The sequence below is a fragment of the Pogona vitticeps genome, chromosome 2, assembly GCF_051106095.1.
Source record: "Pogona vitticeps strain Pit_001003342236 chromosome 2, PviZW2.1, whole genome shotgun sequence".
NCBI classification, from domain to species: Eukaryota; Metazoa; Chordata; class Lepidosauria; order Squamata; family Agamidae; genus Pogona; species Pogona vitticeps.
The window spans coordinates 72,283,817-72,310,948 of record NC_135784.1 but is presented as its reverse complement, the minus strand read 5'-3'; the positions used below and the strand labels follow the sequence as shown (position 1 = coordinate 72,310,948).

Genomic DNA, 27,132 nt, shown 5'->3' with positions numbered 1-27,132 from the left:
ATTTCCTACCCCTGAGGACAGCTAAATATTTGATAGAATCACCAGTTCTACTGACAAGATTTTGCTTGTTTGCTTGCTTGCTTGTTTAAGGAACTTGGAGATAACAAAAGTTATCTGGGTGGTGTATGAAACATTAAGGCCAGTATCCTACTGAGCTTCCACTGAGTGAAAAATCCCACCAGTGCAGTAATATGGGACTGGGTTGCTTGTCCAAGCATCACTGACAAGGTTTGAAATTTTCTTTGTATAGAGTGTTGAAATAATTAAGGAGAATGTAGAAAATGCAACCCTGAAAATGTTCATTGTGCATATACCGTATTTCATAGGACAGCCATTAGCTCTTCCAGCATGCCTCCATTGTTTACAGTTTAAGGGAAATGTAAATAATAAGATAAATATAAATAAGATAAATATAAATAAAAGGAAGCAAGACATAGTCACAAGCATATGAAATACCAACAACTCCAGGCACTAGGTAGCCACACAGCAGCCATGCCACTTCAGAACAGAAGAGGACAAAATGGATTTCTGACCATAGATACAAACTGGCACATGACTCTCTTGGCTGGGTGAGCATATTCTGTAGTGTATTTTTCATGTGTGTACTAAAAGGTTAAGAAATATATTTCTATTATAGATTTTTTACTTGTTTAAGAGATGTGCCTTTTAAACCTATAATGTCCTGTACTTTTGTATTGAAATATAAGTTAAATTCTTGTCTGTAATTTTTTCAGCTAAAGACTTAAAACTGAATTGTATTTTTTTACTTAAGTATTTGCCTGCAACTTAAGTTTAGTATTCATAGGTTTTAAGCATCTGTACCTACATGTTCTCCTCATATGTTTTCCTCATAGTAGTTAGAATGATTTTCGTAAGATGAAGTAACATACCTGAGACTTTTCAAAACATGACACGTTTTCAGTGTAATTTAAATTTTTGTGCATAGAAGCAATGTAGATGAATAAAGCTTTTAAAAATAGACAAGCTGGTGTTGCCTGGAATCATCGCAACAACAAAGCAACTTTTACCTTGAGACTCAGATGAACATGGATAGGATTTATAAGAATACTGTATCTGATTTCATACTGGAATAACAATTTCAGCACTGAACAAGCAGTGATGTACGTGAAGAAAACTCACCATCTCTCATGTACGTGTGAGACCCGAGGCGAGGCTTATAGAAATGCTCGCCGGAGTGTCATCCTCCTTTAAGAGAGAGAAGGAGACTCAAACGGAATCTACAGCTACTCGCCTCGCAGTCAGACATCAGGGTACAGACACCTATGATTTGGAACAGGGCGTGACGAGACTGTCAATGGCTACCCAGACAGGGATAGAAAAGGTGGGAACACGGATGGGAGAGCGACCGTTGGTAGAGGCGGGACATGGGGATATAAAAATAGAGCAAGACAACATACCGGGAGGTTGGGAGTTGATATGGGTGGAGGATCCCTGGACAAGGAGATGTGAGAAAGTGAGGGTGCCTCGAGAAGAGGCAGATTACAGACGACGAAGAGGTTTACCCCCCCCAACCGTCCTATGGGGAGAATCAGAAGCTAGAGAGTGGCGGAGAAGGTTGAGAGAGGAAAAGGAGGCGGTAGAGAGGGAAAGGAAAGTATGGCGTCTGGAGGAGGCTCGCCGGAGGTCCCCTAGGCAGAGGGAGCCGACCCCTATGACCTGGAGAGGGGAGATGAGGAGACCTTACCCCGATAGCTGTCGACTGTGAAGCTTAGGAACCGGGTGAGACTAACCCGTTTTCCAAAGGACCCTGGTATGATCCAAGTTACAATCCCTTTTTTGCAAGATGTATGGACACCCTCGTTTAACCCGTTGGTGACGAGAGAAAAGAACAATGACAAGTTTAATGTTGACACTTCTTTATTTGATGTTCCAATAAATCCTCGTTCTGTTTTTCAAAAAACCGAGCAGCCCGTGTTTGTGTCTGATAAGCCTGAGGTAACTATTGAACCCTCACAGTAAGCAGTGAGATCCCACATTATTGCTGGATTTCCAGTCAAGCAAGAGTAGCAGGACTTCCAACTCAGCAAATGTCTGGTACCAGCCAAATAGATATATAATGTGCTGCTTTTAGTTCTTACCATGCTCACGCACGCACGCACACGCACACACGCACACGCACACACGCACGCACTTACACACAGAGTAGTTTTATGTTTGGCAGTATTTTTATATGTTGCTTCTATTTTTATCTTGGTTTCATTATATGCTGCCTGTAGCCTAGATTTTATTGTTAATAATACTGTATATATATTATTAACAATAAAATATAGGCTACAGGCAGCATATAATGAAACCAAGATAGAAATAGAAGCAACCAAGATAATAATAGAAGCAACCAAGATAAAAATAGAAGCAACAAGGAAAAAATAGAAGCAACATATAAAAATACTGCCAAACATAAAACTACTCTATGTGTAAGTGTGTGCGTGCGTGCGTGCATGTGTGTGAGCATGGTAAGAACTAAAAGCAGCACATACAGTTCTTACAATGTCCAAGGGTATAAAAAGGATTTAACCTGGTGTCAAAAGGACCTTTCAGCTGGCACCAGGCAGGCCAGCCTCTGTAGCAATATCACTCTACAGATTACATACCGCCAATTTAAATGTCATTTCTTATGTAGCATCTACCTCCACCGTAAGTAGGGACGGCCAGATTAGCAGCATCCCATTGTTTAATGATTTCAGGGTTACCTGAGGCAAAGTCCTTAAAATAGATAAACACTATAGATGTAGGCTCTGATCCTGTTCATGTGTCTTTATCTGGTGGAAGCTGATGATCTCATCCAGTTGTGCTGCTAACATTTATTGTAAATTAATTAATATATATTAATTGTATTTTAATTGTTATGAATTTTTATTGTATTTTAAATGTTGTAAGCTGCCCAGAGACCTTTGGGTAGTGTGGGCGGCATATTAAATAAATAAATAAATAAATAAATAAATAAATAAATAAATAAATAAATAAATAAATAAATAAATGCTTCCTCCTCTCCTCTGCTATAGGTGTTGAGGCTTCTTGAGGCTCCTTTTGCCCCAGGAAAGACTTTGGGAGCCTCAGGAGGGGTAGGGAGGCACCTTTAACTGCCAGCTCGCCACTGCCAGGATTAGGACCACCAGTTGTGATTTGGTAGTGATTTTTGTCAATTAAAGGCTCCCCGCACACCCATCCTGAGGTTCTTAAAGACAGGACAGAGAGCCTCGGAATGTACAATAGGGAGATAAGAAGCAGTTAATTAATTTAAAATAAACTTTAATGGTGTGAACCAAAGACATTATCAGCTTCCACCACATAAAATTACATGAACAGGATTTGGGTTAATAAATTATATATTCATGACAAGAGACAAAATTGCCCCACTCCTTCATCATTATTATTCCCAAACAGATAGGACCCAACTTCTCTTGCTGCCTGAGGTAAGAAGTAAAAAATACTGACCCACTTAGGGAGCCAACAAACTAGGTACATGACACTTGTACCACTGAACAGGGGACCATACATCCAACTATACAATGTAGATTATTATATCCGTAGCGAGTACAAGTCCCCCTATTGAGCATCAGAGTGTGGGGTATTCAGTTTGTTGGTCAAGTCAATCTGTTTCTTTACAGTATGCTCCGGCAATAGGGAAGCAGCATGAGACCTCCTGTAGCAAGAGAGTGTGTTGGATTTTCTGCACCTTTACTACCCAAGGCAATTGCCTCAACTAATAGCAGGGCTGGCTCTGTCCACTGATCCACAGTATGTCCTACCACATAGGTATGGCTTGACATGAAGGCAAATCTGTGGCTGTCATACATTCCTGCACTCATTCCATGAAAGGGGGGCTCAGCATGAATGCTGACCACCCTCAAGTGCATCAGCCCATCACTTCCCATCTCTACCATCTCAAGGAAGGAGCCAGTTGTGGATTTTATGGTACACCAGCAAAATCCCTGGTCTGCACCAGAGGCTCACCTGTGGGTACAGATACATATCACTGGTGGTTGCAAGACAGAGCACCTTGTTGAGCCCTATGAACATATACTGCCACTCTGCCTTCGTACAACGGACACAGCACATATTGCTTTGAATGTCAAACAAGTGGGCACATGGTAGTAATTATGCACATAGAAATATATATGCACAGTATAATAAACAGAAACATTGCAGGATGTGAGGATGTTTACAAGAAACTGTCTGTGTGTCAACATTTACCCTTCTAAGATGTTCAAACTCTGTGTAGTTAGAAAAGTCCTTCTGCCTCATGGAGATATATATCATTTTCAGAGCAGAAATGATGCTGGTGTTCTGCCATATGCCATAGTAACAAAACAAACACAGATTTATTTATTTTCTTTGAGTGCTGTCACTGTCTCAAATAAAAGCTCCTTGTTTTCAGCCATGCCAAGTCACACACTTTCACACGTAATTCCAAAATGGAGTGGGGTGGCAAAGAGTATTGAAACACACTGTGCAAAATCCTGCTGGCGTAGTTAAACCATATCCAGGTGCTAGAAATAATTAATTTAAACAAATTGAAAGTTTTGTATTTCCTAACCCCCTCCTCATTTCATTTCCAACACTCTTTAGGACTCCCTTTTGCCCTAGGGAAGCTTTTGAGCTCTCCAAGATGGTGGAACACCTTTAATAATCAAAAATCATGGCCAAATTATTAATGCCAGGTTTGAGACTGCTGGCCATGATTTTTAAATATTAATGGCTCCCCATCCCCTTTCAGGTCCAGGGGGCCCCAAAGGCTTCCCCAGACAAAAACCTTCAAACGCAAAAGCAGGGAGGTAGGAACTTTCAGTCTGTTTGAATTAATTCGTGAATACAAATTATTACTACTGTTTACACTCGTGCAACTATACCAACAGGATTTTGTCTGGTGTATTTCATTCTGATATTCATTGAAGGATGGCCTCTCTCAGTTTACATATAGTGCAAATATATTTTCTAGGATAGGAGGTAACTGATTAAAATAATGGCATTTGGCAAGTTAAATGTCTAATGATATAATCAAATAGAGAGATGATAGCTTTCACCCTATGACTGTTCTACTTAGAATCCCTGTGGCTCACCAACAGGTCTACATTTAGAAAGCTCTGACAGCACACTCTCAGAATATCCTAACCTTTAAGCAATAAGTTATCTTAAGTATGGAAACTTGCTTTAAAACAAAAATACCTTAATAGATGAGATCAGGGTCTCTTTAATAATATGATTTTTAATGTATGAAAGAGGTATGCCTCCCATCCGAAGCCAAATCTTCTGTAGAGTCAGACCCCCACTAACTGCATGTAAATCCATGAGATGAGGCATGCCTAGCTCTGAGATGGTGCCCCATAACTGGAGGTTTTCAAGAAAAGGTTGGACAGCCATCTGTCCCAGATGGTATGAGGTCCAGGATGGCCTCCTGCCTTGGTCAGGGGGTTGGACTAGAAGACCTCCAAGGTCCCTTCCAACCCTACGATGATTCTATGATATCAGACTGATGCACTATCAACCTATTGGTTCTTGTCAATTTTACAAGTGCATAGCCATGTACAATAAGCATACTAATTTTTCTTCTCAGTGGATAACCAGCACACACATGTACAGAAGTACACAACTCTAGGAGATGTATAGTATAGTATAGTATAGTATAGTATAGTATAGTATAGTATAGTATAGTATAGTACAGTACAGTACAGTACAGTACAGTACAGTACAGTATATACATCTCTAGTATAGACATGTGCAACAGTCAGTTTATGTTACTCCTGTTTTTTAAAAGCAAACTTTCGGACTGTGTCACTGTCACAGCCCTGCCCATTTTGTTTATATGTGCATCTACTTTTTTGTTTGTTTGTTTAATATAGCCATAGGGAACTCACAGTTCACTAAAACTGCAGAATAAAAACGCCATTAAGAAATAACACTGAAAAACAATCAAACATCTAATAAATATTAAATTTCAAAACATTTTGATAGCATTTTGAAAAACAGATAGAACATTCCGAAAATCCTTGCTGTTGCTAAAAAATATGCCTGAAAAGGAAGGTATCTTCCTGGTGATGGAAGAAGATTGGAGGGATCCAACGTGGCTTTTCAGTGGAAGGCACGCCACAATCTAGGAGCAGCCACTGAGAAGGTTCATCCTCATGTCCTCACAAATCAGCCCCTGAGGGTGGTGAGATTGAGAGAAGGGTCTCCCCCAGGAGATCTTAAAAGCTGAGGAGGCTCATATGGAGTGATATGTACCTTCAGATAGACTGGATCCAAGCCATGTAGGATTTTATAGGTCATAGCCAGCACTTTGAATTTGGCCCAGAAACAGACTAGCAGCCAGTGAAGCTGTTGTAACAAAGGAGTTACATACTTTCTTTAACCAGCCAATAGTCCAGCTGAAGCATTTTGAACCAGCTGATGTTTACAGACACTCTTAAAAGGCAACCCCCACATAAAGTGAATTCAGACAGGAGGTAACTAAGGCATGTATCTCCATGACCACATCAGTCTTGTGAAGAAACAGGCATCATGGGCACAACTGTAGCCTATAGAGAAGCCTACACTGAGGGAGGGGGGGACTCTCAAAACTGAGAGATTAAGAGCACAAATGCAGAAGAGTGTTATGTTCAAGCTTCAACAAGTGGTATTATGAATGCCAACACAACTTTGATTGAAGTAAAGGAGACAACATGGGGCAGGAAAATCCTGGTTTGGCTGCTGTAAATTTTCTTGCACTCATTCTGCAATGAGAAGCCAAAATGGCAGCTGGCTGACAGGGGAAGTCCATGCATTAGACAGCAGCAGCCGCTAAGAAAAATACTCTTATTTTTATTTTCTTCCTTAACATCTCTTCTTCTCATCTACAGCAGCATATGACTGCCAAGCAAACTGAGTTCCTTTCATGGTTATTTGAAGGTATCTCGAGGCTTCTGAAGGCAATCATAAAGAATTGTTTTCCCTGGTCATACCCCCATATTTGAAGTAACAATTAGACTTGATTGCACTAGCTTTGCATAATTATTTATGCTATGTGAGTGTATCCCTGGGATTTACTATAAGATGTGTTTATATGAGATCCTCTGATAATTTGAGCATTAACATTTGCCATGTCAGCTTCATTCTTCAAGGCTACAGAGTTCTCAAAAGCAATTTCTTGACACATACGTACATTACCATCCTGAGTCCTAATTCCCATGTACAGTAACTTGAATGTTGTATAATGAACAATAAGCTCATGTAACTCATCCATCTTATTTACTGTTGAGCAATCTGATGTACAGCCTTCCGGTTTAATTTTGGGAGCCTGAATGCATGAAAGGTCAATGCTACTAAAAACATTCAACCAGCATGGAAAGTTAATGATGCTACGCTTTTAGCATGCTATCATTTTCCATGGAGGTAACATTATAAAAGCTTAATTGGCTGACACAGTCTGTCATGGAGAAGGGCGAAACCCACACATTCTGACAGAAAATCAGCTGCTCCAAAAGATGAACACACCATGTCCTTGTTAACTATTGGCCTTTTCACAATTGTTTCCCATATCCAAGGGCATATAGAAAAGCATGAAACTTTCGTTTGCGTTACTTTATTGACTTGAATTTGAATTCTAGGCTATCTGAATTCCATGGTGCGTAACTAGATCTGTAGTCCTCATTAGAACAGTGAAAAAAAGAAACTTTACAAACTATACTGAAGACCAGGAGAGGGAAAATATGTTACTCATTTCTAGTAAAGACAGAGTCATAAATCAAAAACCTTTTGCTCTACATTACTTACAACACAGATTACTTACAACAGTGATGGTAGTGTGACTTGTAACTAATTTCAGGTTTTCTTTCATTTCCCCCCTGGATATTGGTTAAAGAAATGGTGTCTAAACAATAGGATACCCTTCCCTTATGAGGGAGAGGCATAACAGAACATGTGAAGGGAAGGGTGCAAAAAATTCCTGAGGCAGAATCCTAAAGTAGGTGGGCCCCTCCTTTCTGTGGGTTGAAAATGCTGTGGCAGGGGATCCTAGGTGATCTGCATTGGATCTGTGGGGATGATGGCACTTTTCTTGCCCCATCACCCTAACCTGATTTGGAAAGTAGTGTTGCAGCTGCTACTGCTTTGTATAAATAACAGTTTGCTCTATGTTGTTTTAAGACAAATGATGGGAAACTATGCCAGCCTGCAACTCCCATAATCTCTTGCCATTTACTATGCTGTTTAAACTGCAGGGAGTTGCCCATCTTCCTAACCTGATTTGTCAAGGAAAAAAATGTATTGGAGTTCAAACAGCCTTAAGCAGTCCAGAGATATTCCATTAAATCCCTTTGTTTTTATTATTAATTTCCTAACTCAGAAATCCTCACTACTGCAAATGACAATCTCCACATCTTATTCTGTGGTTGTAAAAATCACTGGTGTCAGATTAAGTAGAAACAAGAACAGAGTGGAATAAGTACACACACACAAATATAACTTTTTTAGGAGCAACAACCTGCTTCTTCGGGGCATACTATTAATAAGTACAGAAACAGTTTTAAGAAGAAATAGAATTGCCCTTAGAATTATGGAACTATTTTTGGGATAGTCAGGACACAAGGAAGTAAATTAAGAAAGAAGGCATAATTTTAAACAAACCTAACAAATTTCAGCTTAAAGCAGAGGTTCTTAACCTGTGGCGTGAGGACCCCTGGGGGGCCATAATGTCCTCACAGAGAGTCCATAAAGGCTTGAAGAACTGTTATTATATTCTGCAATTAAAAAAGAAAGAAAGAAAGAAATGTATAAAATCTTAATTTCCCTTGCTTGTTTGTGTAAAACTTGGCTTTTATAACCTACCGCTTCCTTTAAAAACAAACAAAAGTAAAAATTGGTAATGAAAATAACTTCGATAGCAAATAACTGTTTGATATTTCCCCACATGGAGAGAATATGCAAGTGATTGATGCTGAATGACTGAAAGGCAGCACATGACATAGTGAGTGTTCAGATGGACTTCGTGATCATGTTTCTTCTTCAATTTCTGCTAATAAAACTGTTTGGTTATTTTCAGGTAAATTGACTTTTTGATATTATCCTAGTGAATTTTCCAACAGTACGTTTTAGCTGAGCCTCAGAATGGTTCACTGGCTGAATTTCAGATGTTAAAGAACTTATGCAGTTGATGAGGGTGCATCCTGTTCACAGGACAATGTAACTTCTTTCAGTCGTCTAAAAAAGTGTTGCCATTACTGTATAGCAAGGAATATCAATGAGACCCTTAATGAGAAACTCTGAATAAATATTTGATGCACTTTAGGGTTTTAAACCTTGAGTTACATCTTGATGGTTCATGGGAACAAAAGATATTTAAAGGGGGTCCGTGGTAAAGAAGCGGTCAAGAACCACTGGCTTAAAGCATCAGAGGACAATTAACAGCTCTCTGGATTTTGCTGGACTGTAATTCTCATCATCCCACAAGATTGGCTATGTTAGCCGGACCTGATGGGAGGTATGGTACAATACAACATTTTGAGAACTACACGTCTCCAGTCCCATTTAAGGCAACAGCCTGGCACAATGGGGGAGAACAGGCAGAATAAATATGTATACAGTACATGCTATAGGTTTATGGCTCTAAAATATCACTACTGAAACATTACTGTCTATCCATGGTTTCACAACTGCAACATATTGTTTTACATTCCACCCTTCCTAAATAAGTGAATTGTTTTGGGAGCAAAGCTGACCTGCTGGGTCTTTCCTTTAGGAAGAAAGATGAACATAGATGTAAAGGTTTTCTGTAACTGAGGTTATGTACAGATAAATTGTGAGTAGGTACTGCTCCTCTCAGCTGTAAAACTGACTATTTCAGATTACATTCCCTCTCAGAGAACACTGCCTCCCTCTGACTGAAAATATGTACAAGTTTTATAAAATTCTTTCTGACAGTCCAAAATGAAATAAGAGATAGTGCTGCAAGATGAGACTCCAAAGTTAGAAAGTACTCAATCAACTACTGAGAAAGAGCAAACAACCAGTACAAATAGCACTATCATTAATGACCTAACTAATGACTGTGTGGATTGTTAGAAATGTTGGGTTGTTCTGAAAGAAATGGGTGTGTCTCAGCACTTGATTATCTTGACATGAAATCTGTATTGCGAACACGAAGCTACTGCTGCGACAGAAGATGGAGAAAGATAATGGTTTCCAATATGAAAAGGTATCAGACAAGGGTGTATTTGGTCTCCCTACTATTCAATCTGTACACAGAATAAATTATACTGAAAGATGGACTTGATTCAGATAAAGGAAGAGTTAAAACTGATGGAAGAAACATCAGTAGTTTAAGATGTGCAGAAAGGATCAATGACCTGAAACAACTTCTAATAAAGAGTAAAATAAGAAAGTGCCAAAGCAGGACTGCAGTGGAACATTCTTTATTTACTTATTTTAATTATTTAGTATCATTTGTAGATCACCTTTTTCCTGATGAACAGCAGACTCACCACTGCCTGATAGGGTCCCCACTGCTACTGTTGCTGTTTTGCACCATGGCTGTTCTCTAAGTACCAGATTCTTTGAGCCAGGCATTGTGGGAGAAAGCTTCCCTGGGACACTGTGCCTACGTTTCAGGTGATGGGGGAGCTTGGGCTGGCCCTGCAGGTCAGTGTAATATAAAGAACTGTTTTTCACCGAAAACCTCCTTTCATTAACCTGCTTTTCCCTCACACATAACAGCTATTGGGATTTAACCACACATGGATAACATGGGGTTTGTGCCTCCTCCAAGAAATTGTGTTACTGACGTCTAAGTATGCAGTTATCACATGCTGTGGGAAAATCCACATATCTTAATCCTGGTGAGTTTTCCAGTTTTGTGAACATAGAACACTGTGAACCAATTTTGTACAAACGTATATGTATATACTAAAGAAAGCATGATCAGTCATTACCCAGCTGCATCTGTATATCAATGTGTAACTTTTGTTTGTTCTATGCCATCAAGTCATTTTGATTTATTATTTGTTTAAAATATTTTTGTCTCAACTTTTTCCTGAAATAGGACCTGAGACAGCTGACATCATTAAAATACAAGCTTAAAAAGGCAAGTATACAAATACTAGAAAGGGTCAAGCACCATACTACGCAGTAAACAAAAACAACACTAAAACCACATTCAAAGCAGTAAGGTACAACAATCCATTTAACAATCCCACTCAGGCAGCTAGTCACTGAAGAAAAGCTTGCCTGAAGAGAAAGGACTTTGTCTGCTTGCAGAAGGGCAGCAAAGGTAGAGCCTGTCTGGCCTCTTGTGGGAAGGAGTTCCAAAGTCTGGGAGCAGCAACAGAGAAGGCCCTCTCCCCTGTCTCCATGAAATCCACCTTTACTCATAAAGGGGATGCGGTCCTTGAGATAGCTTGGGCCAACGCCGTTTTAGTGCTTTATCAGTTAGTACCAGCACTTTGAATTGTGCCCATAAACGGATTGGCAACCAACCCTAACCAGGTCCTTAATGTATGTCCAAAGAGCAGTATACCATTACTGGCCTTACCCTAGTGAGTTCTGATGGCCATGCAGAGGTTAGAATCAGGTATCCTGAATCCTGTTCTAACAATCTCTTCACTACACCACAACGGTTGTGAATGTGCAACTACAGAGGTAAACTTGGAGGAAATCTGAAAGCAGCAGTGTGAAACAGAGTGATCAATTGATCATCATGTAGATGATCTATCACTCTGTGGTGGAGTTGCATAACTCGTTGTTTTTCCAAGAACAACTCGGCTCGATAAACATTGACAGATTATAATGCTTATCTAGAGGTTGTGAAAAGTTTCTTCAGTTGATTTATGCTGATCAGACTGCTATCAGAAGCATAGAATGAAGTCTAGCCTAGTCTTTTCTGATCAGTCACCGACACTCAATGGTGAGAAATGCAAAAGTGACAAATTTAAATTAGTTGGTGAGGACAGAATGACATTATATGGATTACTTGCAAAGTAATCCATATAATGTCAATTACGTCAAAGGCATTGCCTCAGAGTTTACTAACTGTTACTGGGAAAGAAAATCTTGCCTGAGGAGGAAGTGTCAGCTTGAATGGCTTGTAGGCTCCCTTCCAAGATTAGATATGTTGATTATTGTGCTTACCTTCACAGTTAACCAAACTGATAGACTGCTGTTTGTCTTTGAATAAGCACTTTGAAGAGAGTTGCTCACTTTTATTGGCCCTATTGGATGCTTTTTGAAAAAATACTAACCTAAGACACAGACTTCCAGCAAATGAAGCCTTCCTTCCCCATCACCTTGTTCTAAGCCAGCCTTTGGTAAGACTAGCACAACATCCTCTTGCTGGATCTGCATGTCTCATTTAATTCTGTGTGGATTTTCTTCTCTCATCAGTGATGCATATGGACACATCCCCACGTCCAACCTGACCACTCTGTATATTGGCCTTTAAATCTATGTTTCATATTCCCGATCAAATTCAGGATTCTCAAGGAAAATGCAGGTCGTATTTACCTTTTGATTTTTGTTTGTGCGGGCCCGTGCATTATGTGCTGTAAAGTTGGAACCAACTTACAGTGATACCAAAAGGGATTTCACTGTGAGATATTCAAGAAGGATTTTGTATTAGGACGTGGTGGAGCTGCAGGTTAAACCGCAGAATCCTCTGTGCTGGAAGGTCAGAACACCTGCAGTCGTAAGATCAAATCCACACGACAGAATGAGCCCCCATCGCTTGTCCTAGCTCCCGCCAACCTAGCGGTTCAAAAGCATGCAAAATGCAAGTAGATAAATAGGTACCACCACGGTGGGAAGGTAACAGCATTCCATGTCTAGTCGCACTGGCCACGTGACCACGGAAGATTGTCTTTGGACCAACGCTGGCTCTAGGGCTTGGAAATGGAGATGAGAACAGTCCCCTAGATTCGGACACGACTGGACAAATTGTCAAGGGGAACCTTTGCCTTTGCCTTTACCTCCCTCCCTTGTGAGTTTCCTGGAGATTCCACCCCAGGTCTCCTGAGTCCTATTTCATCACTCTATCTACACAACACCACATTTGATTTTTACCACCTCTTTTTTACCACCTGCCAGTAGACAATAACCAGCCAATCCCACTTCATGCTTCTTTTCCCGTCCTTTATCCCCAAACCTCTATTTTGGGGGCTCAGAAACTCCAATTTGTTTAGTGTCACACTACCTTTTAATTTTTTTTATCTTTCAGCCACATTACTTCACATTTGTGAAGCAATTCAGTCTTGTTGTTTGTTTTTGCACTGCATGTATCGTCTATCCAAAGACAGGTGTCAAGTGAAAGTCTGGCATAGACAGCGACATCCAATCCACATGGGATGCTTCAGTCTGTTCCCACCCACCCCCTGCACACTGGTGCTTGCCAGTGGTAAGTTAGGTAGGCTGCAGAAATCCACATTAACTGAAGAAAAAAATTCAAGATTCCTGCGTGTGTCTGTAACTGGGGATGTAGCAAAGTGTCAATTTGGCTTCTAACCTAATATATAAGTTAACAGTGCATGTTCATGCATTTTTGCAATGAGTTGTAGTATTCAGTTTTTATTACAAACCACACGCTTACCAAATTATACAAATATTAAAAACATTTTTAGACCATAATGCTCAGTGTTGAAAAAAAAAGACCTTGGAGAATTTGTAACGCTAGCTGTAACATTTTTATCACGTTGTTAAATTAATTATTGGGTGAAACTCATCTGATAGATTTATTAATTGTACTGTGGTGCTTTCTTCATAAAGAACGAAAGGAAAACTAATTAAATGCAAAGTGGATTGTCTCAGATGGACAAACCTGCACGTACCATCACCTTAAAAGCCAAAGCCAACCCCATGCACATTCCATAAAACCTGTAGTACCTGCAAAAGCCTTGCCAGTACAAGTAATCTAGAGCCACCTCTGAATATACCATATTTCAATTTTGCAGCTATTTTTGTAATTCAACTTGTTAGTATGAATACTCAAGCAAAACAAGAAAGGGGGGGGGAGACTAGATTATATTTTCCTCACTTGTATGTCGTAGTAACTAACTGCTCATCTATCTCTTCATTTGAACCTAAAAAAATTGTTTCTGTCATTTCAAAATCAAATCTATATATACTGTACTGAGTGCATTTGCATCTCTCACTGCCCCTCCTGTTTCTTTTCCTGGAATTTGGAAGGCAGCCCAGGTCTCAGAATGCTGTGGAGCTGGTTTCAGTGCAAATGATCATAATGACCTGACCCAATTATGTTCCATTTCTCTCCCTTTTGAACTCCTTAACTAACCTGTAATTTTTCATCTCACATGCCCAGAGCTAAACAAAGTGTCTGATACACCCAAAGAATACCTAACCCTACCACTGCTGATGAGACTGGGAGGTGGCTTCACCTAAAATGACTACTGGAGGGCTGTAACTAGGTTTCGTATTTAGGTTAAACAAGGCTATCCAGGTCACAGAAGAATATGGACAAATAAGTATGTCAGCTCATTGACTTACTGAGGCCAATATTTCTCTAACTACTTAAGTCTTTGAGTGTTTAAGGAAAGGATCCAATTAATTAAAAAATGTAGCTCCAGATGCATAAGAAGTATTTGATGGATTTTATTGTGAAACCACATTTAGTACCAACTGGGCTTGAGTTAGAACGAATGTCAAGAAGAGAATGGCAGAGCTCAAGTGTGAATCTGTCTGGTCTAACTCCATTTGCACCTAGCCTGCTGCATGTACGAGAGCTCATGTATAAGAATAATCGAATGCTACATCAAAGGACCAGGAAAGGAACTGAAGAGTAGGGCCTTTTCAATGGGCAGGGAGGCATAAGGGGCACAACACATCTAGGGAACATATTAACATTCAGTCATCACAGCATGAGAAAAATTGTCGCAGCCAGAGGCAGGGCACATCCCGGATGAACCTTGTCTCAGCTCTGCCAGGCACAATGCTAGACAACATTAAAAATTACCGTATTTATACCTTGCCTTCTTTCCGCAAAGGAACCCAAGACTAGACCATTCTCCCCCAAATCATGAGAAGGGCTGCAGAAGCTTTTGTGGTATTTTACCCAAATGACCTGCAAATTTCCTCCGAACTGAATGATTTTATTCTTTTCTTATATACTGCAAATCACTGGTTTCCCAAACTGAAGATCTAAAAACACTGGTGGAGGGTGCCTGAAAATTCAGTCAGGGTGAGTTAGGGAAGTAAAGCTGAGAGGGCGCTGGGTTGGGCACTGCATATCGATCATGAGCCTGAAACAAAGGGGGAGGCACAGAGGCAGGCATTCAAGCAGTGCAGTCCTTTTCCTTTTTTGTTGCTGCTGCTGGTTCGTTCAGTGGAGCACAAGAAGAAAAAGGTGGCAACAAGGCACCCATTTCCGCAACATCCCAGGACAAAGAAGGTGAAGGAGAAGGAGGTGAAAACAAATCCTGGCCACCTGCTGCTCAAAGGGACTTGCTCACTGCCTGCCCACCTAGCCCCCGAAGGTGACTTTTAAAGCCACCCTTCCCACGGCACCTGGATACGTGATGAGCAGAGAAAGGCAAAGACCAGCAGATGGCCAGGGCCACCACCCATTGTTGCCTACCACCTGCCATTGGGACTAATTTTCACCTTGACTAGGTTTTGGGATGATGGAAGTGGGGACCATCATCTTCCCCCCCCCCTTCCTCTGCTGTACCCATGAAAGGCTGCATAAGAATCTAATTTAGGTGTTTGGTTGTGACTTCTGAGGGCTCCCTCTCTCCCTGTGGAGCCCAAATGGCAGTAAGCAGTGAGGAGAAACCAAGATTGCTATCCCGTGGACACCAAATGTAGGAATACACCCACTTTTCTGTGTCATGAGAGAAGCTCCTTTAGCTGCTTGTTTTCTTTTACCACAATGACTTGGAAAAAATCCTTTTGGGGGGGGGATTATAAGTGCTAGAATCTTCCATAAAGCACATCCACTGGCAGTCCCTTACAAGAAGTAACACAAGAGGTGAAAGAAGGCAAGGTGGTCATGCAGGAGGTGAAGGAAGTGCAGGAGGAAGAAAAGATCTGACCACCGCTATTTAAAATGACTAGCTGCCATTGTCTGACTTCTGTTTTTATCACTCTGCCCTAGGGACCTGTGTGTTTAGATTTGGCCTTGAAACCCACAGAAACCAGATCAAGTGACTGCTAAATTCCACAGGAGGACACCCCTTTTAATCTTGTCTCTCCACCCAAAGTTTTTTACAACCTCTAAGAGGCTAGCCCAGGTCTATCTGAAAAACCTTCCACATGCTCAAAAAACCTTCCCAGGAACTGTCATGAACCTTAGGCAAGAAAAAGTATTTGCACTTCTCTTTCATTTATTTATTCATTCATTTATTTATGTATTTATTTATGTATTTATTTATTTATTTATTCATTCATTCATTCATTCATTCATTCATTCATTCATTCATTCATTTATTTATTTATTTATGTATTTATTTATTTATTTATTTATTTATTTATTTATTTATTTATTTATTTATTTTACTAACCTAGATAGCTCTGCTACTGATATGGCTTGTTGTTTTGACTTTGTCCCAATGCACATCTCCCTTTGAGACCTCATTTGGGACAAAATGTGTTTTACTGAATCCTGTATCATTTGCAAAGCCAGAGAGAGGGAGTGAAATTAAGCCTCCCTTTTATGGTAGTAGGTTCTAACATGGCGGCACAAATATCAGGCAGGCAGGTTTTCAGCACTCTACATGAGAAATGCAGCACTTGAATATGAAATTTAATGCACGTTTTGACGCAGCCATAAAATTGATAAATTATTGTAGAACACATCAACCAAATAAAAAGTTCAGCTGCTTACATTCTGGTACAGGAAAAACTCCTCAGAGCTAAAGAGGTTCTTTACAAGATCAACAACTTCACCCTGTTGCTTAATGCTGGGTTATCTCCTAGGAATGAGGGTTGGAATTGTGAGGTTGACACCATTCCGTTCTTGAAATTTCAGGGCCCAGCTCTGAGATTGGGGTGGGCCCTTGTGATGGTACAGAGGTGAGGCGGGCATGGGATGGGAACTGAGGCTAGCTTAACTTGGAACCATCCATAAGAAGAATCTAGGCTAGGGTTGCCAGATGTCAGCCTAATGTCCTCCATTCGGCAGGCAAATATAAAAACCTTTAAAATGTCAGGATTTTGTATAGTTTCTGTTATAATTTTGGATGGGAGGGGAGAGGTGGAAGGACCCCCTTCCCCCTGTCTTTCCCTGTCCCCATCCACCTGCCTGCCTGTCCTCCATTACTGGGCATGGGAGTGCAGCCCTTGCCCCCTCCTGCGGCGGTGGTGGCTGCTCAGTGATCCGCCATGCCCGCCTAGCCCACATGGAGCCCAGAAAGGCAGTGCGAATGGAGCGCCACCCGCTGAGCCAGGCAGGAGCAAGCAGTGCCCGAGCGCATCGATGGGAAGGTGAGCGCCCAGACTGTGTGTTCAAAGTCCCTTTCAGGGACTCCCACACTTGAACCTATGACCCTTGGGAGAGGGGAGGCTGCCTCGTTTGGCTTTGCCCAAAGTCACTTTTTCCCTGCCTGCACTGGAGCCTTGTTTGGGCATCCCGATTAGCAAGGTTGCCTCTGAGCCTGTGCAGACCTCTGAGCCTGTGCAGAGTGCAAGCGGCTGGGGATCCCGCAGCCAGGCCAGGGTGGGTTTGGGTACAATTGGCTGTTTAAATAATTTTTTTAGTGTTTTGAAAGAAGCCTCCATTGAATTTATTTTTATTTTTTAACATCTTGGTCAGTTCACTAAGAGACATTTATTGGCAATTATTGTAATATTAATTGCGGGTTTAATCCAGAACAATTCAAATGAAACACTGAATACGTCCTCTGTCCTCTTCTTTGTCTTTCCATGTCCTCCTTTTGGTACCCATGTATCTGGCAACCCTAATCTAGGCAAGACCCAGAATCCAGCTAAAACCCAAGTAACCAAATAAAATGTGCCTGGCTGCTTCTGTGGTTGCTCTCATTTCCACAAGGACTTGCGTGCCATCCTGCCTTATTTTACAGCACACAAAACACATGGGAAATTTCTCTAGGCTAAACACTGTTGCTGGGGCTTGTGGGAAAGCTCCCTGCCAGCCAAAGGGAGTTTCTCTAATAAGTCCTGCACTGCTGTGGCTGATGCTCGTGTGACAAGAGTGCTCGCAAGCTGCAGTGCTGGTGCTCCTACCCTGCCCTGTTTCAAATGGCAAAGTCAGTCCAAAAACATGTATGCACTGGCTTTCCCCCCAATCCTCCTCCTCCTGGCTTTCTGGTGTGCCAATATTGCACAGGAACAGTATACTGTATATAAAAACTATGTTTGCGCTGAGCCCTGAACCTAGCTGCCAGCTGGAAATGGGTGGGTCTGAGCGCCTAGGCTTTAATGCCACATTACACAGAAAACCTTCCTTCACCCAGAGAGGCATAGCAATTCTCCGAAATCCCAGCTGTTGCCCTGAGACCTGGTAACCCCAACCAAGGCAGCCAAGGATCCTACTCCACACCGGATCAGTCTCGGTTTTGCAGCATCTTTTGTTTAAAGGACAGTCCAATCCACCCAGTGGTTTAAGGACAAAAAAAAGCCGTAAGAACCAGGTACCCATCAGTCTTTTTAGGGAGAAAGGCAGGGTAAGTATATTTTAAGTAAAGAAATACTAGTATGTGGCAGAACAGCTGGACAGATAGGTCTCCTGGTACAATTTCCCCCACTATTATATTTCTGTTTAAATTACAGCAATTATCTTCACATTTGTTTCCCTATGCACAAATCAGCATCTGTGCCCTCTTTAGTACTTGCTTGTTGGTGCTCTGTATGTGGTCACCCTAATCATCACTCCTATAATGTCGTATCCCCAGTAGTATTCCTTATGAAAGGCATGTGGAGAGGCAAGGGACCTGGCCATCCTTTGAAACATGACAACTTTCCCCCAAAATCCCCTAGAGAGAGCACAAAGAAATTTTCTGAGCCCAAATAGTTTTTTCTGCATGTCACCCATGAGCTACATGTTGCTCATCCCTGCCCTAAAAGGCACATACACAATTTTTAATATTTGTTTTAAATTTGTAAGTGACTTTGGGTCCTCTTGAGGGGAAAGGCAGGGTATAAGTATTTTGGATTAAAGAATGAACATCTGTATGCATGCTCTCTAATAGCAGAAACATGGATGGGATGCAATTTAGGGTGAAAAGAACATCTGGATTTGCTTAAAAGCACTGGGTTCTTACCTCCAAGCTCCTCCCAGGCTAAGTTTTGATAGGCCTTGGCTCAAATTAAGGTGCATAGCAGGGATGGGACTCAAGTCGCAGGATTCACTGTCAAGTCAGACTTAAGTCTCGACTCTCAGACTCAACTCAGGGTTGTTGTTGTTTCCCCCAATTACTCAAACTCGGCTCGTGATTTGGAACACACCCACCCCTAGAATCAAGCAGTACTAGATGTTTACTTCTTCATTTTTAAAAAAAAACATGTACAACTTCTCATATATTTATCACTCAAATCAATCCTGAGAATGCAAAAGTAACACACGTCCCGCAGCGTATATATCTGTGACAGGCAGCCTACGGCGGTCCCTGTCACTCGCGCCATTAGAATTGCATGCACTACCGTACAGACATGCCTTTTAAACGTAGCAAGGCCTGGTGCTGAGAGAAGATGATGAAAAGCAGGAATGGGCTGACCTGACACTTTCCGCATTGGCCAACTAATGTAGAAAAGGTGGGTGTACCAGCTGCTGCACAATGCAAATGCCTAACATGATGATGTAAGGCAGCATTCCAAGGACACTGCAGGGTAACTGTGGAAAAGGCGAGCCCGTTCTCCGCTTAGGGCCCCTGTTTCTTTAACAGCTGTATAACACACAGATACTGGGCAGGTGTTTTTTTCCCCTTCACCCTGCACAAAAGCTTTTGCTGATGAGTTGCTGTTTCTTATAAAGATATTTGAGGTGCTTGAAGCATGAGAGAGTTCCTTTTTGGCAACCTGCTGTGAGAAGATTTATATTTGTGAACTCCTGAGGCAGGGATTCTTGACACTGACATGAACCAGAAGTGAGAACCTTGGTCTATCCAGCTTTTTCTTGGGGGGGGGGGGGACTACAACTTCTACAGTCCATTGCCATCAGCCATACAGTGGGGTCTTGACTTAAGAACGGCTTGAGTTAAGAACTTTTTGACTTAAGAACCGCTCTCACAGGAAAATATTGACTTGACTTAAGTACTTAGATTTGAGTTAAGAACTGAAAAAAACCCATGTGGGAGGCAGGGAAAGTGCAAAAAGTGAACTTTCAGTTAACTGTTGGCCAGTGAAAAGGGTGCCTGTCTGCTTCCTCACTCCTCCCAGCGTTTAGAGAGTGCATTGGGAGACAGTCTTCGGACTGCCTGGTACTGCCTGGACTGTATTTTCCCTGCCTTCCCTGAACCTTTCTTGACCTAAGAAAAAAAGAAACAAAATATCCCCCTCTAGTGGTCAAAGGCGGAATAGCAGCTTCCCATTAGTTTCTATGGACGGAAAAGAGCAGATACGGATCAAATGGTTTTCAATGCATTCCTATGGGAAATGCAGATTTGACCTGAGAACTTTTTGACTTGAGAACCGCCTTCCAATACGGATTAAGTTCTCAAGTCAAGACCCCACTGTATTCTGCTTGTTGAAATCCAAAATATCTAGAAAAACCCCAACCCTACCCTAATATACAATAAGAGCTTATGACACTGTTTACTCTGAATTTTAAAAAAATACCCACACTCATTTTAAATGATTTTTTTTAAAAAAACTAGCATATCTTTGACTTAATTTGAACAGTGATCAAAATAATGGTGGAAAATGGATCCCCACCCCCACCCCGCCCAGCCCCTTTGAATGTTACACCATGGGGATCCAGGGTTTAGTCCCCATCGAGCAATGAATCCAATTGAATAATCTCGGGCGCACTCAACTTGATCTACCTGATGAGTTTGTTGAAAGGATCTAGTGAGGACAAACAGATCCATGTCCAGTGCTTTGAATTCATTAGAGTAAAGATGTATGACGTGACAAACAGTTGTTCCAAATACTTTGAATATGCTAAAGAAGATTTGCAGGCAGAAATTGTGCGTGCATAGTTTTTTTTTTTAATTGGTGAGGCACTGACAGGTTCTATGCCAGACCATTCTGAGGATATTTTCTGTGTCTATAGAGAATTTACTGGTAACCTGAACTGGAGAGAGTACTCTCATGGGACAGGTGAGCCAAGATGTTTCTGATTCATGTGTTACTTTGACTGTAAATTATACCACTAACCTATAAAGATGCATTATTTTCTTCAGCCTCTTCTATCCACCTATAGGTCAAAGGTGCACCAGCTTTGCTTAATACTAAAGAATACTTATTTGTCAAAACTGAAAATTGACTTTCTAGGGAAAACACACACACACACACACACACACACACACACACACACTTTGAATTTGTTGTAGTTTCTGCAGTTCCTAGCAATTCCTGAAGGTAGGAGATCAGTTCCCAAACTCACCAAAGTTTGCCCCTTAAAGCAAGGCTAAGGAAATTGAGGGACTGACTCTGCACCTCTGCCTCAGGGAGTTATTGCAAGGGATTTCCAAGATAACATATATGAAATATTTTCAATATGTGAAATGCATAACAGAAATGAAAAATATTATTGGCCACAGGTAGCACTTGTAACACCTCAATATGTGATAAGGTTGTCACTCATCATTGCACATACCAGTCAATTGTGCTTTACACTAAAACGGTGATGCTGCACTGTTTTGGTTCCCACATGGAAGTGAATGATTGTGGATTAGTCAGATTCTAGTGGCTACTGTCTTTTATAGACCACAAATACAGTAATCTGTTAATTCCTATAGAACTTGTATGTTAAGAACAGATCACTGTGCTTTAAATATGCACTGGCAACATTTTAAAAACTAGTTACAGTACTTCAGAACAGAGTCAGCACCCACCCAGCACAGACATACATTTGAGGCCACCAGCCAAGAGGCGCCTATCCAACAGCCAGCCAGATAGTTCACCCATTGACGTCAGTGGGGTTAATTAAGTGCATTTCATTTCTGTTTTGGATGGTAGCCTTCATATTACATTTGTTACTTTACACATGGTTTTTCTTTTTATTAAATGTAAGTGCATACATTTGGGGGGGGGAATACTTTATAGAACGTGTTCTCAGCTATTTCTTTTCACATCAGAGAACGACCTTCCAAGGATGTTGGGAGGTTTGGGCTCCAGGTTCCGAGTCCGAATCATTGGTACCAACCCCCGAATCCCAAACCCCAAGTCTGAATCCCTATTGAAAACAAGCTTTTTCCCCCAGAAAAAAAGAAGGTGATGGGTGGGTTCCAAGTCAGGAGTTGAGTCCAAATCATTGGTGGGAAAAACCCAAATCGATTCCAAGTCAAGCTACTCATGTGACTTAAGTCTGACTTGACACCAAGTGTCATGACTCAAGTCCCTATCCATGGCGCCTTCTATATATTTTTCCCTTAAACCTTCTGCTCACATTTTCCATCCAACCTCAATTGTTGTAATCCAGCCCTAACCAGGTTTATTTGTGGTTGTCTGAATCAAATTAACCTAGGAAAACCTGACTTTCCAGGTATGACCTCACAGAACATAAATCCGCATTTTTCCCACTTTGTAGTTGCATCCTTCTTGGGTATAATTTAAAGTGGCCTTCAGATACCTTGTACATTCCCAAACATTTGATGTTCAGAGATATATACACACAGAGACACATATATTCTCTACACATGCATATCTCAATCAACTACCCCCGATAGCCGTTAGTCAGAATCCTGTTACTGATTTACATTTTCATAAGGGAAATCACTTAGGTTGTGGTGCAAATTGTCCTTCACCCAGGAATGTGCCTCCTTAAAGAGCAGTAATTTGCCACAAGGATATGAAATCAAGCAGTGGGATTCCAGCCCATTGAGCCATGTAGACATCATAAATTTGCCAGATCCCTCACAGCAATCTTTTCCAACCTGAGCCTCTCCAAGGATTACATATCCCACCATTCTCAGATAGTATGACCAATGGTCGAGGGGATTTTAGTCCAGAACACCTGCAAGGTATCAGTTAGGGGGAGGCTACTAGAGCTTGTGAAACAGCCTTGTGTTTACTACAGAACAAAAATGGACACAGTCAACAAGGCACCAGGGGGATTCATAATAGCATAGCCTCCTCACCCGGCAGTGTTATAAAGACAAATCAAAAAAGGTACATTGGTGAATCCTCACTACCGACTTTCCCTAGAGTAATTTTCTCTCATCTGGTCTTGTACTGGGTTATAGGTGCCAGAAAAAAAGTCTATTGGAGAAATCTCCATATTCTATACCTGTAAAATGAAGCTTTGTTCTGCTACTTCACTAGCATACCCATGCTATGCAAACTGCCCTTTCTCCAGTGGGGTGCGAATCATGAGGATAGGCTAGAGTACTGTTTTCAGGATTGTTGTTCACAAGCCAGTCAAAAGGAATAGCAATGTAGCTGTGGTGATGGTCCCCGGAGGCTGTGGTTCTTAACCTTTGTTACTCAGGTGCTTTTGAACTGCAGCTCCCAGAAACCCCAGCCAACAGAGCTGATGGTGAAGGCTTCTGGGAGTTGCAGTCCAAAAACATCTGAGTAACAAAGGTTAAGAACCAGTGCCCTAAGGGACTCCTCTCAAAAGGCTCCTACAATGAACTGATTTAAATACAAAAATATGAAGCTGCTTTATAATTGAGTGCCAAACTAGATGTGATTGTGGCAGCTCCACATATCTCAAATCCAGATTTGCTCCAGTCCCGTAGAAAGCATGGTGGGGTTCTATTCAAACAACTGGAGAGCCTTGGGGGTAAGGAGTGTCTGAAGGTCATCTTTCTTTAGAAAGTCTTGCAAGAGACTTTTTTTTTTCTCAAGGACCATAATCTAATATTGGATCAACTGAGAGAAAACCACTTACATGGCAGTGGAGATTCCCTGTTTTGCACCAGTCTCCTCCTTTTGTCCCCCCACCCCCCATGAGACCCTGTGTATTTCAACCCACAGATCTCTCACAGTTCTACAGTTTGGTATAAAGCTTGGCACCCATTTTTTAAAAGTGATTTGGTACTTATTATTCACTTCAAAATAATATGGTGATCTTACAAAACTCAAAACATTATTTCCTGCACCCTGTTTTCTTAGAAACTCATATGTATTCAAATGAGAGAAATGTGCTCTGCAGATAAACCCCTTGTCACCAATTTGTAAGTGTGAGGAAGGACCATGTGGCTCAGATTTGGATAAAGAGAAACTCATGCACATCAAGTGATCTAAAGTGGACAATTATGTTTACACGTAGCACCAAATCAGCATTTTGCTTGAGGGCAGTTTGTGGAGATACATTGTGAAAAGCAAGGGAAAGCTTCCTCCCCCCCTTTCCAATGTAACATTTGTTGTTGTTGTTGTTGTCGTCGTCTATGTAGCCTGATTAGTGTTGCTACTCTCTAGGTGGTTCACAATACACAAAAGCATCATATGATGAGAACAAAGAAAATACAATAAATCCTGTTGCTAGTTAAAACTACCTTTATATAAAAATACAGAAATTAAAATCCATTTGAACATCTCAGGATAATATTCACACTAGTAGAAGGCAGATTTATATAACTTGGTCTTAATTAACTTCCCAAAAACAGAAAAGGATGGTGCCAGGCAAAACTCTCTAAGAAGCTTATTCCAGAAGGAAGGGGCCATGGCTGAGAAAGCTTGGTTCTTTGTGCTGGCTGTTTTGGGTGTTACAATTCTTAACATCAAGCGCTGTGGTGAGCAGGTAGAACAGGTAGCTACTTTGTGGGAGAGACGTGCTGCCAAATATTGAGGTCCTAAACTGTTAAAGGCTTTATAGGTCATGACCAACACCATAAATTGGGCATGGAAACTAACAGAGAGCCAGTGAAGGCGTGCCAAGACTGGGGAGATGTGTTTATATCTGCTAGTTCCTATTATAAGTCTGGCTGCCGCATTTTGGACCTTCTGAAGTTTCTGTACAGACTTCAATGGCAGCCCTACATAGAGAGCATTCCAGTAGTTTATTTTAGAGGCTACTACTACATCAACCACTGTTGTTAGGCCTCTCTTATCCAGATAAGGGTGCAACTGGGCAATAAATTTTATGCTTGCACATGTAAATTTGATGCTCAGATTGCTGCATCTGCATTAAATGCAAAGACTAATCTAATTATCAGTAATTAAAACCATTACTCCTTCAGACAAGAGAGCTCTTATGCAGCAATCTTGGCCGCTCAGAATTTCTTTAAAAATAATAAATTATCAGATCGAAATCAAAATAAAAGAAAGGAAAAAAGAAACATTAGAACAAAATCTTAATTTTCCTTGCTTGTTTGTGTAAAACTTGGTTCTAACAAAGAACACATCTTAGTCTTAATAGTTATTATGGTGTAAAGTCCTCAACCGAGACAGAAATGTAAACTTCTACAATAATTTAATTTTCCCCTAGGAAAAATTTATATCATACATTTCATATACTGTAGTCATAAAAATGTGCTACAAGCACTGCTAACAAAGTCATGATCCATGTGATTTAACACAACACTAATTATCCATGCTCAATCTGGGGCATTTTGCTTCAACAGGTGCTACATAAAAATACCCCATAAAAGAATGCACAAAACCGCAAAGACAGTTTAAAAACCTTTGCCAGGCACTACTGCCATTACCAAAGAGTAAGCCAACTTGAGACTTACCCACAGATGTCTCAGGAGCTTAACCTCTTAAAAGGCTGATCAAGAGAGAGGCCGTCTGCAACACAATCTGATTTGCTTTGAGAGCTCCTGAACAAGCGCAAGAGGCTCAGCAGAGCTGAAGAGAAGGTGCAGCTGATGTTGAAACAGGAGGATGGGTCGCCAGGCCCAAGACAGACAGCTCAATTTGCCTTTCCCAGATTCCCAAGCAGATCGGCCAGCCGCTCAAGCGGATCACATGGCTGCTGTACTCTTGACAAACAAACAAGGCAGTCGGCCTACAGCAACCATTTAAATACTATCTGGACTTTTCTACGTTCTCTGGAGCTGCTGCGTGTTTTGTGTGATCTTGTTTTATAACGTCTCCCCTCTCGTCTTTCCCTCCCCTCCTCCCTCCCGCCTCCATTTTAATACCTTGTTTGCTTGCTTTGGCTCCACTCTTTGCTCACTTTCTTATTTTTAGACTCTCAGTATAATACTGTGGCTTGCAAGAGGCTGCAATGACACCATCCAGTGTAACCGGATCCCAAGCCAAGCCCTCGAGTGCCAGAAATTGCAGCCTGGGCTCTGTCAGCACTTCACGGAGGGCACCAGCTTTTCACACACTGAGCGAAACAAAAGCAGTTGTGATGCCTCTGTTTTACAATCAAGTCTAGAACGTCAAGAAGGAAAGACTGCCAGAAGAATGTGTCCTGTGTTTCAAGTGCTGCCCAATTTCCAGTCCAAGCCTGATTCGAAGTGGAAGAACCATAAGAAGGGAGATCAAGGGCCTTGAAGCTGCCCATCCACAGTTAGCACCCTCGTCACCTGATCACTGCCTTCCTTACTCTGTCTGAATTCTAGACATCATTTCTAGTTTTATCTTCAGTTAGAAAAATTATGCACATCAGTATCTTCTTTTGGGGTGTTGTGTAAATGATCATCCCACTGACAAAAGAAGCAAAAGCTGTATACATGTGGTATAGTGGCATCAGGGCTCACAGGACTTACATCCTGGGACTGTTTGAACAGCAGGGTTTATGACCACATTTACCACCTCCCCAAGTCTTCCCTGCTCCCTCTGAGTGTAGCTGCATTTCCAAGGAATAATATATTCTTACAAACTGTCCAGGTTGTAATGTGAAGTATCTGTGAGTGGCTTTGTCTCCAGCGGGCAATTAGAGCTAGTGATAACCCCAAGGTTGTAGGTTCATTCTCCATACTGACCACCAGTCTCATTCAGAGAGGATTCATTTAAAAACAACCTGCCCCTCATTTGTTGACCTGGACTGATCTAGCAGCCTATGTTTCTGGGCTCTTACGCAGGGACTGGGAATGTGGGGAGCTGGTGATGGAGACAGGTATGATGAAGACTTGCACTTCTAAACTTACCACTGATATGCCACTGATTGAGGTATTAGATTCT

At 41.3% G+C, this 27,132-nt stretch overlaps 1 protein-coding gene across 7 annotated transcripts in view; it reads right to left on the bottom strand.

The window, feature by feature from the left end:
• Nucleotides 1-26,187, bottom strand: part of RAF1 (Raf-1 proto-oncogene, serine/threonine kinase) — a 126,305-nt gene extending 100,118 nt beyond the window's left edge. For 3 of the 7 annotated variants that reach the window (XM_072989710.2, XM_078385398.1, XM_078385401.1), the window contains exon 1: nucleotides 25,731-26,187. The gene's annotated coding sequence lies outside the window, so the exon portion shown is untranslated. The remainder of the gene's footprint in view (nucleotides 1-25,730) is intronic. The other 4 variants (XM_072989707.2, XM_078385394.1, XM_078385395.1 and 1 more) reach the window with 2 other exon arrangements.
• Between the last annotated feature and the right edge of the window lie 945 nt (nucleotides 26,188-27,132).